Genomic DNA, 9048 nt, shown 5'->3' with positions numbered 1-9048 from the left:
CGGTGATGGAGAATTTTAAAGACAGCCAGAGAAAAGTAAATAGTTACATATAAAGAGAGACCCCATAAGGCTATCAGCCACTTTCTCAGCAGAAACTTTGCAGGCCAGAAGGGCCTGGCATGATATATTAAAAGTGCTAAGAGGAAAAACAACCCCACAACCAAGAATACTCTATCTAGCTACACTATCATACAGAATAGGAGAAAGAGTTTACCCAAACAAAAATGAAAGGAATTCATCACCACTAAATCAGCCTTACAATAAATGTTAAGGGGAACTCTCTGAGTGGGAAGACCAAAAGCAGGAATAAGAGAAGTAGGAAGCACAAAATCAGGAAAATTAAATATAGCTATAAAAATCTGTCAAGATATTCACCAAAAAAAGGATGTAAAATATAGTACCATATACATAAAACGTGTGCTGTGAGGACAGGAAGGAGAGAAGTTAAAACTTAGTGATTTGAGAATGGGTTAAAACCTAAGTGACCATCAATTTAATGTAGATTCCTATATACATAGGATATTATATATAAACCTAATGGTAACCAAATTAAAAACCTGTAATAGATATAAAAAAATAAAAAGAATCTAAGCATATTACTAAAGAAAACCATCAAAGCACAAAAGAGCAAGAGAGGAAACAGAAGAACTATAAAAACAACCATAAAACAAATAACAAGATGGTAACAAGTACATACCCATCAATAATTACTTTGAGTGTTAATGGACTAAACACTCCAATCAAAAGAGGTAGGGTGGTGGAATGGATAAAAAAAGAAGCCCAATCTCTATGCTACCTACAAAAGACTCATATCAGGGATCCCTGGGTGGCGCAGCGGTTTGGCGCCTGCCTTTGGCCCAGGGCGCGATCCTGGAGACCCGGGATCGAATCCCACGTCGGGCTCCTGGTGCATGGAGCCTGCTTCTCCCTCTGCCTGTGTCTCTGCCTCTCTCTCTCTCTCTCTCTCTCTCTCTCTGTGACTATCATAAATAAATAAAAATTAAAAAAAAATATTTAAAAAAAAAAAGACTCATATCAGACTAAAGATACATGCAGATTGAAAGTGAGAGAATGGAAAAACATTGATCATGCAAATGGAAGTGAAAAGAAAGCTGAGGTAGCAACACTTTTATCAGACAAATGGACTTTATTGTTTTTTAAAGATTTATTTGTTTATTTTGGGGGGTAGGGGCAGAGGGTGAGGGAGAGAGAGCCCAAAGCAGAATCCACACTAAGCAGGAAACCCAATGCAGGGCTTGATCTCACCACCCTTAGATCACAACATGAGCCGAAACCAAGAGTGGATGCTCAACTGACTGCACCACCCAGGGGCCCCAGACAAAACAGACTTTAAAACAAAGACTGTAGCAAAGAAGGACATTACATACTCATAAAGGGAAAAATCCAATGAAAAGATATAACAATTGTAAATATTTATGCACTCGACATGGGAGCACCCAAAACGTAACGCAGCTATTAACAAACATAAAGGAAGAAACTCATAGGGATATTTTAATAGTAGGGGACTTTGACATCCCACTTACACCAATAGATAGATAATCCAAACAGAAAAATCAACAAACAGTGGCTTTTAATGACAAATTGGACCAGATGGATCTAACAGATATATTCAGAACATTCCATCCCCAAACAGTGGAATATACATTCTTTTCAAGTACACATGGAACATTCTCCAGAAAACATCACATTAGGCCACAAAACAAATTTCAACAAATTCAAAAAAGGTTAAAATTATATCATGTATCTCTTCTGACCACAACACTATGAAACTAGAAACTACTTTCTATGAAACTAGAAATCAACCACAAGAAAAAAATCCGGAAAAAACACAAATACATGGAGGCTAAATAACATGCTATTAAACAATTAATGGATTAAGAAATCAAGGACAAAATAAAGGAGGAGGAAAGAAATCAAGGAGAAAATAAAAAATACATGGAGACAAAAGAAAATGAAAACACAATAGTCTAAAATATTTGGGATGCAGCAACAGTTGTTCTAAGATGGAAGATGAGAGTAATACAGGCCTACTTTAAGAAGAAACAGCTCAAAAAAAAGAAAAAGAAAAAGAAACAGCTCAAGTAAACCTAACCTTATACCTAAAGGAGGTAGGAAAAGAAGAACAAAACCCAAAGCCAGTAGAAGGGAGAAAATAATAAAGATTTGAGCAGAAACAAATGAAATAGAAACTAAAAGAATAATAGAACAATGAAACCAGGAGCTGATTCTTTGAAAACAAAATTAATAAACCTCTAGCCAGAGTCAAAAGAAAAAACTCAAAATCAGAAATTAAAGCAGAGAAATAACAACCAACACCAAAGAAATATAAAGGGTTATAAGAGAATATGAAAAATTATATACCAACAAATTGGGCAAAATAGAAGAAATAAACTCCTAGAAACATATGTCCCCAAACTGAATCATTAACAGACCATTTAAACAGATGATTACCAGCAATGATATTGAATGGGTAATAATAATAAAAAAAACTCCCAACAAACAAAAGTGCAGGATCAGACGACTTCAAGGTGAATTCCACCAAACATTAAAGACTTTATACCTATTCTTCTCAAACTAGTCCCAAAAATAGAAGAGGAATGAAAGCTTCCAAATTCATTCTAATAAAGCCAGCATTACCCTGATACCAAAAATCAGATATACTACACACACACACCACACACACACACACACACACACACACACACACACACACACTCTACAGGCCAATATCTCTGATGAACATAGGTACAAAAATCCTCAGAAAATATTACCAAACCAAATCCAACAATACATTAAAAAAAAAATCATTCATCACAATCAAGTGGGATTTATTCTTGGGCTGCAAGTGTGGCTCAATATCCACAAATCAATCAACATGATACATCACATCAAGGATAAAAATCATAGGATTATTTTAATAGATGCAGAGAAAGAATTTGATGAAGTATAATATACATTCATGATAAAAAACCTTCAACAAAACAGGTTTAGAGAAAACCTATCTCAACATAATAAAGGTCATATATGAAAAATCCAGATATTCAATGGTGAAAAACAGAGCTTTTCCCTAAGATGAGGAACAAGACAAGGATGTCCACTCTTACCACTTTTCTTTAACATGGTACTGGAGCTTTTAGCCACAGCAATCAGACAAGAAATAAAAGGCATCCAAATTGTCAAGGAAGAAGTAAAACTCCATTTTCAGAGGACATGATACTATATATACAAGACTTCACCAAAAAAGTACTAGAACTGAATTCAGTAAAGTTGCAGGATACAAAGTGAATACACAGAAATCTGTTGTATTTCTTTTTTTTTTCTGTTGTATTTCTATATGCTAATAACGAAGTAGCAGAAAAAGAAATTAACAATCCCATCTACAATGGCACCAAAAATAAGATACCATGGAATGAACTTAACCAAGGTCTTTCAACCAAGGTGAAAGACCTATACTCTGAAAACTATAAAACACTGATAAAAGAAATTGAAGATGGGGATCCCTGGGTGGCGCAGCGGTTTGGCGCCTGCCTTTGGCCCAGGGCGCGATCCTGGAGACCCAGGATCAAATCCCACATCAGGCTCCCGGTGCATGGAGCCTGCTTCTCCCTCTGCCTGTGTCTCTGCCTCTCTCTCTCTCTCTCTCTCTCTGTGACTATCATAAATAAATAAAAATTAAAAAAAAAAAAGAAATTGAAGATGACACAAACATGGGACACCTGGGTGGGTCAGTTGTTGAGCATCTGCCGTTGGCTCGGGTCATGATTCCGGGATCAAGTTCCACATTGGGCTCCCTGCAGTAATCCTGCTTCTCCCTCTGCCTGCATCTCTGCCTCTCTCTGTGTGTGTGTGTCTCTTAGGAATAAATAAATAAAATCTTTTTTTTTAAATGAAGATCACACAAACAAATGGAAAGATATCTCATGCTCGTGGATTGGGAGAACAAATATTGTTAAAATGTCTATACTACCCAAAGCAATCTACAGATTTAATGTAATCCCTATCAAAATTCTAACAACATTTTTCACAGATTTACCCCACAGATACAAATGCAATGAAACGCCGGGACACCTGCACCCCGATGTTTATAGCAGCAATGGCCACGATAGCCAAACTGTGGAAGGAGCCTCGGTGTCCAACGAAAGATGAATGGATAAAGAAGATGTGGTTTATGTATACAATGGAATATTACTCAGCTATTAGAAATGACAAATACCCACCATTTGCTTCAACGTGGATGGAACTGGAGGGTATTATGCTGAGTGAAGTAAGTCAGTCGGAGAAGGACAAACATTATATGTTCTCATTCATTTGGGGCATATAAATAATAGTGAAAGGGAATATAAGGGAAGGGAGAAGAAATGTGTGGGAAATATCAGAAAGGGAGACAGAACGTAAAGACTGCTAACTCTGGGAAACGAACTAGGGGTGGTAGAAGGGGAGGAGGGCGGGGGGTGGGAGTGAATGGGTGACGGGCACTGGGTGTTATTCTGTACGTTAGTAAATTGAACACCAATAAAAAATAAATAAAAAAATAAAAAAAAATAAAAAAAATAAAAAAATAAAAATAAAAATCCAAAAAAAAAAAAAAAAGAATTAGAATAGTCCTAAAATTTGTATGGAACTATAAAGATGTCCAATAGTCAAAGCAGTCTTGAAAAAGAACAAAAACTGGAGGCATCATAACCCCGGATTTCAAGATATACTTCAAAGCTGTAGTAATCAAAACAGTATGGCACTGGCACAAAAATAGACACATAGATCAATGGAACAGAATAGTGAGTCCAGAAATAAACCCACAATTACATGGTCAATTAATCTTCGACAGAAGTAGCAAGAATATGCAATGGTTAAAGTCTCTTCAACAAATGGCATTGGGAAAACTGGTCAGCTACATGCAAAAGAATAAAACTGGACCATTTTGTTATACCATACACAAAAATAAAATCAAAACAGATTAAAGACCTAAATGTGTAACCTGAAACCATAAAAATCCTAAAAGAGAGCACAGGCAATAATTTCTCTGAAATTGGCCATAGAAACTTTTTTCTAGATAGGTCTCCTAAGGCAAGAGAAACAAAAGATAAACTATTGGGACTACATCAAAATAAAAAGCTTCTGCATAGCAAGGGAAACCTATCAACAAAATAAAATGACAACCTACTGAATAGAAGAAGATATTTGCAAGTGATGTATCTGAGAAGGGGTTATTATGCAAAATATATAAAGAACTTATACAACTCAGTACCAAAAATCATTAAAAATGGACAGAGGACATGAACATATACTTCTCCAAAGAAGACCTACAGATGGCCAACAGACACATGAAAAGATGTTCAACATCACTAATCATCAGAGAAATGCAAATCAAAACCCCAATGAAACATTCTCACATGTGTCAGAATGGCTAAAATATAAAACATAAGAAATAACAAGTTTTGATGGGGATGTGAAGAAAAAGGAATCCTTGTTAACTGTTGGTGGGAATGCAAACTGGTGCAGCCACTGAGGAAAACAGTATGGGGGCTCCTCAAAAAAAAAAAAGTATCACTGTATGATCTAGTAATTCCACTACTGGGTATTTAAGCAAATAGAGTGAAAATACTAATTCAAAAAGATATATACACCCCTGTGCTTATTGCAGCATTATTTACAACAGCCAAGTTATGAAAGCAACTCAAATGGCCATTCATAGATCAATGGATAAAGAAGTTATGGTACGTACACACACGCGCACACACACACACACACACACGATTACCCATAAAAAAGAAAATCTTGTCATTTGCACCAACATGAATGGATCTAGAGGATATAATGCTAAGTGAAATAAGTCAGAGAAATACAAATACCATATGATATCACTCATGTGGAATTTAAGATACAAAACCTAAAAAGCAGACCCTTAACTATAGAGAATAAACTGGTGTTTGTCAGGGGGGCGGAGGGGAGATGGTTGATACAAACAAAGTGGATTATGAGATTTATCATGACGAGCATTGAGTACTGTATGAACTTGTTGAATCACTATATTGTACACCTGTAACTAATGTAACACTATGTGTTATACTAGAATTTAAAATAAAAATATTCTACCCCTTAAAAAAATTGTGTTATCTTCTTATGAATTAGAGCATTCTTTATATATTCTAGGAATAAGGGTTTTACTGCAAGTCTGCGACTTTCCTTTTCATTTTCCCAACATTATCTTTGAAGAGGAAGAATTGTTCATTTTAACAAAGCCCAACTTATCAGTTCTTCTGTTTCAGTTTGTACTTCTTGTATCCTATTGAAGAAATCTTTGTGTAAATTTCACATACAAACTCAGGCATATTGAGGCCTGATTCCTACCACCTTCCACGAACACCACTGTTTCTTCCATCGTTCTCCCTCCAGTTCCTCCTCCTTGACCTGACTTCATGCTTTGTGTTTTGTCCCTCCAGCCCACCATCAAAAGACATCTACACTCATCTCATTCCCTCTCCCAGTTGGCAGACAGTTTGCTAATCTGTTGCTGGACGTGTAACTCTCATTGTGTCTTTGTTCCTAGTAACTTAAACACTTTTTCAAGGGGATCTGCCAAAGCAAGTGCCTTACTCCAAGAGAATGGTGCTCATGGAAGCATTTTTGCCCAGCCATCACAAGACACTGGTGGGAGCTACTTGGATCATCTCCTGATGCTAAGTTACATAATGTGGGTGAGGCTTCTGATGAGGCCTGACACTGTACTTGGGAATTAGTGTCAGATCAGTAGAAAGTGTAGTGTTGACAATTTAAAGCTAGTAGCTTCTTGATTTCATGGCTGTTGCTCCCATTGTTTACTGTGTCTTCAGACTGGATATCACAAACTGAGGGTTGTTTCTAACACACAGGATGTGTTAGAAGCACCTGATCACATTGCCTTCATTGTTGACCAATGGAGAGTTTCCAATACTGTTTTAGGTTCATGCCTCTTTTGATGATTTCAGACATACTCAGAAGGGGGATTCCTAGCTTTACTTTGTACATGAGCAGAGTGAGGACCAGTGTGGTTAAATGACCTGCCCAGGCTCAGCCAGCCAGATCTAAGTAATATACCACTGATCTTCACATCTCCTCCTGACAATGACGACCTCGAGATCCAAAAGGAACGGTGCCCATACTTCACACAGGCAGTTTTAAATGTCTTACACGATTTGTTCTACTTCTATTGGTCAGCTACTGCCTCAATAATACCACATAGAAGATACCTCTAAAACTCAGTGATTCAGTCTATCAATCATGTATTCTCATTGAGTTTGGGTGTGGGCTGAAATTTGGTAGGGATAGACTGGACTCCAGGCTCTATCCTCCAGACTGAGGGTTGAGTTCAAATGTGTTCCCATATGTGTATTCCAGGGCCTAAGCTGAGGAGGCAGCAACTCCCTGGGGGAAGCTTTGCCCATGGTAATGACAGAAGCACAAGAGAGTATTTCCAAGCATATTTGTGGTCACTGTTTACAACACATCTGCAAACATCCTACAGGCTGAGCAAGCCATACGGCCAAGGTCAAGTGGCAGGCTTTGACTCTTGACTCTTGCAGAATTAGCTGCCAAGTTACATAGCCTGCAACCCAGTAGGGATGAAGGATTGGGGCCAATAATTCAATGTACCATGCCATTTAATCCTGACAACTCGAGGAGTTGACACCATTAATGATTTCTATTTTACAGATGAGAAACCACTGCCGAGTCACACAGGAAGAGAGGGGAATGCTGACAGAATTACACTCAGATATTCTAACCCCAGATTCAAGCTGTTAACCACCGAACAATCTTTGGATGAGATGGTACCCTACACAGAGGAAAATTAAACAATAGGTTTGCTCTCTACGGGCTGCATTGTAGGCATACCAGATCTAGAGTGGGAGGTGCTCTGTCCATGGTTCTGAAACATCATTTATGCCTAAGGAACAACTGTTCCTCTCAAGACTCCCATACTTCAAGCCAACCCTCCTGGGAATTTTAATCCAGGTAAAAGAGAGAATGAGAGACATGAATAAAAATAAGATCCATAAATGCACAGAGGCAGACAGTTCCCTTAAAAGACCAATGAAGTGAAGATAGATTTTTGTTTGGACAAATCTTTCAAGTGGCAGCAGCTCCCAGGAAAGAAACCACATGTGAGCAGGACTAGAAAATCAAGTATATGAAGCAGAGTAAGAACACATGCACCCAGGGGCACAAAGCTGTGTGGGTGCCACACAAAGAAGTCCCTGAGGGCAGGAAAGTAAACCAAGCCCCACACCAAGAGCGCATAATTGCTGTGCCAGCCTCTGTTAGTTATACAAGCATGCTTGGGGTTTTCCTTTTCATCTTGATGAAATTATGCATCACAGAACAAGTCGAACTGCGCCTTAAGTTTCACTATTTTATATGGCTGGTTTCATGAATGTTCGATAGTCCTTCCATGTGTCTGAACTACAAGTCGCCTCCCTCCACTCGAGGTAATTTGAACAGAGATCACAAGCTCTTTGATCCCCCTAGAGCAATGCTTCTAGTCTTCTGCTTAGAGATACAGATGGTGGATAGGTCATATTTATAGTCATACAAATAGCGGAACTGATCAACAACTAGCTGGCCTGAGCATCTGAGAGCTCATAATTTTTGCAGCACAAGCCCTAAGAAATAACCCCCAAAACCATGTGGCCCAGCCAGTGAAATAGAAAAAGCCATCTTTTTAAGGTAGGGTTTAATGGAGATTTCAAGGTCATGTGCTTAAAATCAGGAGGATTTAACTAGAATAGGGCTAGTTTTCTTTTTACGTGTTGAAGTTTTGTGCAGGGTTTCATATGACAAAACAATTACCTGCCCTATCCGTTTGGAATGCTTTGGACAGTAAGTACTAGAATATCTAACTCATAGCATATGTGTGTGTGTATACATATATAGTAACACATATCTTTATATGCATATCTGTATTATATATTATATATTTAAAAGGCAAAAAAAATTCTCATAGAGCTAACTGCCTTGAGGTGCCAACTAACTTATTTCTAGGAATTTGGTGAT

The sequence above is a fragment of the Canis lupus genome, chromosome 26 (genome assembly GCF_003254725.2).
Source record: "Canis lupus dingo isolate Sandy chromosome 26, ASM325472v2, whole genome shotgun sequence".
NCBI lineage: Eukaryota > Metazoa > Chordata > Mammalia > Carnivora > Canidae > Canis > Canis lupus.
The sequence above is the reverse complement of the archived record's forward strand: the minus strand, read 5'-3'. Positions refer to the sequence as shown.